The 8,706-nt window shown below is 34.0% G+C and overlaps 1 pseudogene; it reads right to left on the bottom strand.

Annotated features, from left to right (window-relative positions):
- Positions 1 to 2,762: 2,762 nt before the first annotated feature.
- On the bottom strand, positions 2,763 to 7,983 carry LOC131813601 (ATP synthase F(0) complex subunit C2, mitochondrial-like; annotated as a pseudogene).
- Between the last annotated feature and the right edge of the window lie 723 nt (positions 7,984 to 8,706).

Raw genomic sequence — 8,706 nt, 5'->3', positions numbered from 1 at the left:
TCTGGGATCATGACCTGAGCCAGAGACAAACACTTAATGACTGAGCCACAGAGGCACCCCTGCTGTTCTCTCTTTCAAAACCTTTGCCTACAGTATCTATCCATGGTAAGATAAAACAAGGAGGCAGGCTTCAGTATCATATAGTAAGAGATTTTTAAATGAGTATAATCAATGAACTTGGAGTGTTCTGTGCTGTATTGAGACAAAGTATCTGAGGACATTTTACTAAGAATTCCGGTGTTGGTTAGAAAAAAGTTGGGCCGGAATTTAAAAGAAAATATGTTTCCTTTTTAGCCTTAAAACAATTATCTTATTCAAATCTGTATTATAGTACTTGTTTTATTCATCTCATTCCCTTTCTAAATTGCATGTCTTTATGGAGGGAAGGGAGAGAATTCACATCTCTTTGCATCACTCATGGCAGCTAAAGCTATTTTTACTAAGTTCGATCATTCCATACATTTTTGCCAAATCCCTTATCTATACAGGAGTGAAGTGAGTTAAAAGCACTATAAAGAGGATGTTTTAAAAAAATAATCTAGTGGGAATAGAAAAAGAAGATAACAGATAACTAGACCCAGATAGCAGTAGAGTAGAGAATAATATGGAAAATATACACACATTTAATAAACAGAAGTGAGATAATTATTGGACAGATATTGCTCCCCAAAGCATTGTGGTCATACTTACCGGAACATGTCACAGTAAGTTAAAATTGTGGATGGTGGTACTTTGATATTATTGGGAAATCTATATTTATCTATTTGTAGTGCTTCTTGACATTAAACATTTCATAGATATTTGGATACCAATACTCTTAATTTCAGGGATATTCTGCAGATTCCTTTTTTTTTTCCCTTCAAAATTTGCCCATGTTTTTATGAAAGCAGAGCTGTCTACTAACCCTAAAAGTGCTTTTACTGTCACAATGACATGTAGACACTAAATTGTCTTGCATGACAAGAAAATATATGATATTTTGTTTTGTTTTTTCTATTAACTTTAGAAACAATTACTTTTGCATAGTGATTTTACTCAGTCATCCCTTTCTAATGCAATGCCAGTGTATGTGTAATATTTTAAAAAGTTTTCTAGGGAAGCAATGTTTTCCTTCTGCAATAATTGTATCCACATGTTTCAAAATAGGAATTAACTGTAATTTTCCAAAAAATTTGAGATGTTTCTAGTACTATGCTATAATCATGCAACGTAGGGTTTTTTCCCCCTGCTTTATAGTTTGCAATATGCATATACAGTTTGTACATATACTAACATATATATAAATATGTATGTAATCTCTATGAATAAAATAATTTTCAGAAAAGAAATTATTCAGCTAGGGGTGCCTGGGTGGCTCAGTGGGTTAAAGCCTCTGCCTTCAGCTCAGGTCATGATCCCAGGATCCTGGGATCAAGCCCTGCATGGGGCTCTCTGCTCGGCAGGGAGCCTGCTTCCTCCCCTCTCTCTCTGCCTGCCTCTCTGCCTACTTGTGATCTCTGTCTGTTGAATGAAGAAATAAAATCTTAAAAAAATTATTCAGCTAGCACCATCTTAGATGATGATATGGGGATGATTAGTCTGGTTTCTTTTGTAGAAGCAGTTCTTTAAGAAAAAGGAGTACTGCTTCTTTAGACCGTCCTTGGAGAAAAGAACATTTTCACTAATTTCTTTCTATTTGAAATATCCAGAATAATGACTCTTACAATAACAGCATGTCAACTAGTACATGTACTAAAAGGAGTGGACCCAGGGCATAGAACCCTGAACCTATAAATTTGAAAATGGTTATAGAACCCTATTGCAAATATTGACCTCAGAAAATGGAAAAATGAGACACAGGTAATCCACAGCCTGCAAAGGCAGCAGCATTAGCACTTCTGAGGGCATCTGAAAATGTTTTAATATGAACAAATACTTAACTTTATATGTAAAGGATTTTAAGAGGTTTATCAGGTAGTTGAAAGGAAGGAAATAGAGAAAGACTCGCTATAGAAAAAAGGAAAAGCAAGATAGATGGAATCTGAACTATGAGACATAACCTCTGTATTCACTATTCTTAGGCTTTGCACTATTGCATCACCCACCTGTCCGTGAACACCCACGCTAAAAAATGGTGTCTATAATTTCTTTCTGCTTCTCTGTTCATTTACAGATGAGCATATAGTTCTTTAATTTCATTTTCAAAATAACTACATTTATAGTTCTTTAATTTCATTTTCAAAATAACTACATTTTATGAACACTCTTGAAATCTTCTTACTGGTGACTTTGATATGGAATAACATAACTTCATAATAAGTTTTGTCTTCTTTCTGACTTCAGCTTTTAGAGTCCATAATTTCTTTTTTTTTAAACTTCACATTTTTATTTAAATTCAAGTTAGTTAACATATGTAGTAAAGTTGGCTTCAGGGGCAGAATTTAGTGATTCACCACTTACATACAACAACCTGTGCTCAACACAAGTGCCTTCCTTAATGTCCATCCCCCATTTAGCCCATCTCCCACCCACCCCCCTCCATCAACCCCCCCGTTTGTTCTCTATAGTTAAGAGCCTCACGGTTTGCTTCATAAGTTCAATGTGTCAGAAAAATCAAAGTAATTTTTTCTCTTTTTTTTCCTCATTTACACAGTAGTATTTCTCTTCCTCTTGCCAAATTGAGCCAACCACTTTCCCCAGGCTCCTTGGGGAGGTTTAGAAAAAGGGAACATACAGGGAAAATGAGACATCAGAGAAAGGCATCAGAAGTGGAGACAGTGCCTTTACATGGTGAAGAGGATGAGAATGGTCACCATCAGGCAAAATAGCTCCATGGTCTCCAAGAAGGTGAAGTTCCAAATGGTTTAGGAGAAGACCTATTGCTTCAGAGAAGGGCTCCCAGCAAAACAAATGATGAGGCTCCCAAACACAGTCCAAATTCCAGCCCATAGCCAGCCACCCCTACCATGGCAGCCCCAACCCCAATGAACTTGGCGGCTAGGTCAGTGTCCCTTGAAACGGCACTTGTTCAAAAGCTGCAACTAGGAGTAAGTGAGGTTAGAGGACATGGGGTTGCCAAGCTGCTTAGATTCTCTTCTGACAGTGTCTTTGGTTGTTTTAGTACCATGGCAGACAGTGATTGTCTCCATTGCTGAGAGGTGTTCCTGATCAGGTGTTCCTGATCTTTGCATGGGTGTACAGTTTCAGGGGACAAGGAGCTGTGGCAGGAGAGCTATTCCTAGTGCAGAGAAGATTGCCAGAGTAGTTTTTCTGATACACGTTAATCTGACAACAAAGAATTCCCTGCTCTTACAGGACAGGCACTCTAAATAGTACCTTTATAGCCTTTATCAAATCACTAAGCATTCCAGGAACTCTTGCTGTACATGACAGGTTCAGAAATATTCAATTTTTTGAAGTTACCTAAAGATGTAGAGACATTTCTGACTTTGTAATTGTATGGTCGTGCATTCTGATTTTTTCCACAATATGAAATGCTCCTTGTGGTGTTTGTTCTAAACTATCAGTAATGACGACCACAGTTATTTTTACTGACCACTTTTAAAGTCCCCACGAATGGAAAGAACTTTACATAAACTATTCAGAGATTATTTAGCAAAAGCCTTCTCAATAAAATAATTTTGAATTGTACACTATTACTCTCAGGTTTTAAAACCTAGAAACAAAATGCTGTGTTTGATTCACTAATACACAAATGGCAATGGTGGTAGTGGGATAGTGTGGAGCAGCCTGACTTCCCTTTTGTATTTCTATAAAAACAGAAGAATCAGGTAAATTCTAACAAAAGATTTGAAATTTAGCAAGCAATATTTATTATTTCTGTTTTGCACTTGATCTTAGCCAAAAGGCAAAAAAAAAAAAAAAAAAAAAAAAAACATTATTATTACTTCTGCTTTGCATTCATCATCTTCTGCAAATGCAAAAAAAAGATCTGTGTATAATAGAAAAGTATCTTCAGTTCAACTATCAAATGCTTGTCAAATACAAAGGAACAGAGGAACGTTTTCTAAGGTCTAGATGAGAGTGTCCAAATGCAATTTTATTGAAGACTGCTTTAGTCATCATTTTCTCAAGCCAGGTTCAAAAGGGCGAAGTCAGTTTTTTAAACAAAATTTTAATTATTGCATATGCCCTTTCAAGTCAATGAAAAACACTCACCTTTCCACTCATCAAGTAATTGTGTTCGATGTCTACAGAGGACACTAAGCTCCAATAGTTCTAACCGATTTCCAGACAAGTTGTGTTTGTGTTGAATAATGTTCTTATTTTGGATGTGTCAAGGCCAAAATAGCAAGCTTAATTTAAACATATAGCAAGGCATCAGTTTGTTTTCATTTTAAAGTGGAGTTATGAAATTGAAGACCTGTTCTATAATAAAAGTGTTAAAACAAATTGACAGTCAATATTCTTAAACTTTAATTTGATTAATCCTGCTCTTAGCAAATGCACAATTGCATTATATATGATCCTTGGTTATCCAATGGAACAATGAGTTGAGTGTTTCCATTAGTAAATTTTTAGGTTCATATAGAATTTTTCAATGTGTCAGTACTATTTAGAGATTTTATGTTCAAATTTCACTGTATTATTGTATTTGTCATGACTAAAAGAAGGATGATATGAACATTCTCAGGTTTATATAAATATAACTTTAAAAGGTATAAATAAGTAACCCAATTTTTATTAATTATATCACAAAAAATCAAAATCTTTAATTTTAAAAATAATTAACTTATGTTCTTAATCATACTATATATTGGTAAGTAATTTTATTTAACAATAGCAAGAAAAATAATCTTAGAAAGTAAATAAGAAATCTGTTTCTTAAGTGATAAGAATAACTTTAATTCTTAAATATAACTGGTTCATGAAGCTACTGTAGTTTGTTAATTAATATTGATTTATAATGATAGGAGGAAATAAAAATACAAGTAATCTTAAGATGCTAAAGTGACATGTTTATCATAACTATATTCATAAAAAAATAATATGATGCCTGTGAACTAATTAGGTACTCTGGGGATATTATAATATTAATGATATATGCAATTTTCTATATTTGATATTACCCAACTTAATAAACTACTGTCTATTCAAAAAAACTAAATATAGTTGCACAAAAGCCTGAGGCAGTTGTATCCATATGAATATATTCAACTTCAGAGCAATGATTTTGACAGATTAGAAGAGTAAATTCATATAATAGAATGTCATGATCCAAATAAAATCTAAATTAAGGTAAAATTTTACCCTATCTATGGAAGGAATACTAGAATTTTAAAACACTATTCTTACAAAAGTTAATTTACTTTCAGGGTGATTTTTGTATTTATATTTTTCAGTATATTACTGAACTAATGGAAAACAAAACTGATGTGTGGGTGATTAGTTACAGTTTTACTACATTTGCCTTGAAATTATGGATATTTGAAAAAATAGACTGGTGTGCAATAAATTGATTTTCGAGTCTTTTTGGCATCTTTTATTTAATAATTTGTGTTTTTCATTGATATATGTCTTTGTTACTTAAATTCTTTAGCTTTAAGTCAATAGTCATGTTAAGAACAACATGTTTGATGAGATCATGGGGCTTCTTTCATAGTTCAACCCTGCTTAATGTGACCCAAAACAATATACTTCATTCAGGTATACTTATAAATTGTATAATTGTGTGACCTAACATCTTTTTTGTAAGAACTTTATCCATTTTCTTCTGCTAACAATTACTTCTTTGTTGGCCTAGCCTTTGTATTTATAATGTGTTAATAATTTTTGTTTTTAAATTGCATTTGTAAGAATGAAGATGATTTTTTAAGATTGAGGAAAAAAATTATTTTTGATGTTAAGGAGATGGGAGTAAAAACGGGGAAAATGTTTTTTGTTCATAGGCAGATTAATTTTGTGACTGATCTTTCAAAGGAGAAATCAGAATAAGTGTAGTGTGAAAAATGTAAATGATTTAATTGAAACAGATTTATGAACTTTTAGTAGTTTAATTGAGAATTATATTCTAAATATGATAAGAGCTGTTTGGAAAAAAAATTAGAGAGAGAGAGAGAGATTGACAACAAGCTCAAAATGGAGTCAGTTGTGCTAAGCCCACATTACCAAACTGAGACTTACTACCTAACCAAATTTCAGTGTCAGTCTCTACAAGAAATGTAATTTTAGCTAGTCAGTCTAGAATTTCCTGGTCAGCACTAGTGAGGCAATGTGCCTGATAAGACACTTGCCATCTCCCAAAGCAAGGTAACCCTGCCTGAAACAATTTACTCTCTTAGTAACTTCTTTGTCTCACCCTTCTTCTGCCTCTAAAAGCCTTATATTTTGTATGGCTCTTTGGACCTCCCTTCTACTTGCTAGATGGGATGCTGCCTGACTTATGAATCATTGCATAAAGCCAATAAGATCGTTAAAATTTACTCAGTTGAATTTTATTTTTTAACAAGGATTTTCCACCCCCAGGATAGCATTGTACTTCAAGAAGATTCGAAGAGAGCAAGTATTCCAGGAGGTCCAAGAAAACTGAAGGGAATTGAAGGAAGTAATGTGGCAGCTACTGACATTTTGAGGTGTTCCAAAATGTGGGACCAAGGTGCCCAAAGACAAAAAATATCAAAGAGAAACATTCCTGCTGGCCTAGTACTGCAAATCCCAGATGTATATTCATGTGGAAGAAGGCAGGCCCCACATTATTAAGAAGCTTAAAAACAGATTGAAATTGATGTCCTTTAGGTTATCTGACTTCTTTTATATTCTGTTCTCTCCCTTGTGTTTAGTTTCACTGGGCTTTAATCAGATAACTTAAAAATTTTCGGAACCTAGGTTAGGATGTAGCGTGAAAACAACAGAACCTGAGAGAAGGCAAGTTTTCTGAGTAGGGTGTGTCAAATAACTTACCGCAATTAAGGTGATGAGGACTCCTGAAGGGCAGAGAGAAGTGAAGGAAACTTCTGCATTTGACACCAGAAAAGCTGAGTAGCCATAAGAGTTAGTCAGAGGGAAGCCACTGGGGATAAAAGGTTGGCAAGAACTCCCTTAGGAATTGCACTCTGAAAAATCCAAGGTTTAATACAAGCTTCTTTCATTAGTCTAAGTGTTTCTGCACAAATAACTTGTCATTACAATTCAGCTTCATCTTAGAAATTGGAGGGGCAAAAGACCTGTTAGGTCATAGCACTTGTCACTCCCATGCAAAATGGAAACAATGGCTCTCGGGTATAGGATTTCATAAATTAACACAGAAATAGAAAATATAGAACTATTTTTTTTTCCTATAAAATGATTTAAGAAGTGCAAGGTTTTCTTTAGATTTGTTCTTTTTTAATTGAGTTCTTTAGGCATAGGACTCTTCAATAAGGGCTTAGACCAAGGGTTTAAGGACAAGATAGAAGGAACAGTAAATGACATTTTGGTATAAGGACCCATGGATAAGAGACTGACCCCTGTAACTTTGATAATGATGCTTAATCCTTTCCTGCCAGAGTTGCAATTAAAAATAGCAGTAGGATGCTGTCTCAGATCTTTGCTATGGAGAGAGTTAAGCTATAAACTATATTTTAAACTACTCTTTAAGTGTATTCTGTTCAGAGAAATCCAGATGGTGTAGTTTATTTCTATTCATATAGAGTGGAAAACAATTGGTGTAACTGATAAGAAAACATGACTGATTGATAGGCATATTCAGATATGCTGATCCAAAATGCTCTGATCTCATGGTAGCTTTTGCTTATTGTTTTACATTCAGAGAAAAAAAATTCAAAAGTGTTAAATCACAAACAACAAACCACTCAGCTCCCAAACTGCATAAATATTAGAGAAGAATAAAGATATGAATTATCTGAAAATCGTTTCTATCCTTTGGACTGTAAAGCATTCATAAATAATTTTATCTTCAGTATTGTTCTGTCTTTGAAAATTTAAGTTATAGAATCTCTTTTCATCTCTAGTTTCAGATTCCATTTATTTCACTTACCTCTTCATTTAGCTGACAGTGATAATATGCCTGTAAAATATCATTTTTTTGATCATGTGTATTTGACAGACACGTTTTTGTTTCTTTTCCCTGTTTCTCTAGGCTAGCGCTCTGTCTAGATGATGTACCCCTGCTGGTGATGTCAGTCATCAGACACTATAGCAAATGATGGGAAATCAAAGGAAGCAGGAGATGGTTTAAGTGATCAATCAATTTAATATGCAGGTTGTTGAGGCATGGAAACATTCCAACCAACTGTAGAATTCCTGGCCCAATTTAGATATATGTATTGCATGTGTATAAGCTTAACTGAGAAATATGATTTGATAATTTATATACTATTTTTTTCTTTTTATGGCAGTTTAATTCAACTACTATCTTACTGAGATTTCTGAAGCTTTTCCTTTGGGAGATGTATGGATGACCCCATAATTTACTTTTTATGGTCTATTGAAGAGAATAAGACAACCCTGAGTTTTTATTTGTTAATCAACAAAATGTATGATACTCTTTTTTAAATAAAAGTACATGCAAAATTCAAAAGTGTCAACACTCAGTTTTCTCAGCAACTGCATAATATGAATCTAAGAAGCAAGATTACAGAGGAGGCTATGCAAGGGAAATGTTCACAAGACTTTGTTTTGAATTCTCAGAAGATGGGTGTGAGTAACAGGGAATTTAAACTTTAGAAAATAATAGCAATTGTTGGGGCGCCTGGGTGGCTCAGTGGT

The sequence above is a fragment of the Mustela lutreola genome, chromosome 13, assembly GCF_030435805.1.
Source record: "Mustela lutreola isolate mMusLut2 chromosome 13, mMusLut2.pri, whole genome shotgun sequence".
Classification (NCBI taxonomy): Eukaryota; Metazoa; Chordata; class Mammalia; order Carnivora; family Mustelidae; genus Mustela; species Mustela lutreola.
The sequence above is the reverse complement of the archived record's forward strand: the minus strand, read 5'-3'. Positions and strand labels throughout refer to the sequence as shown.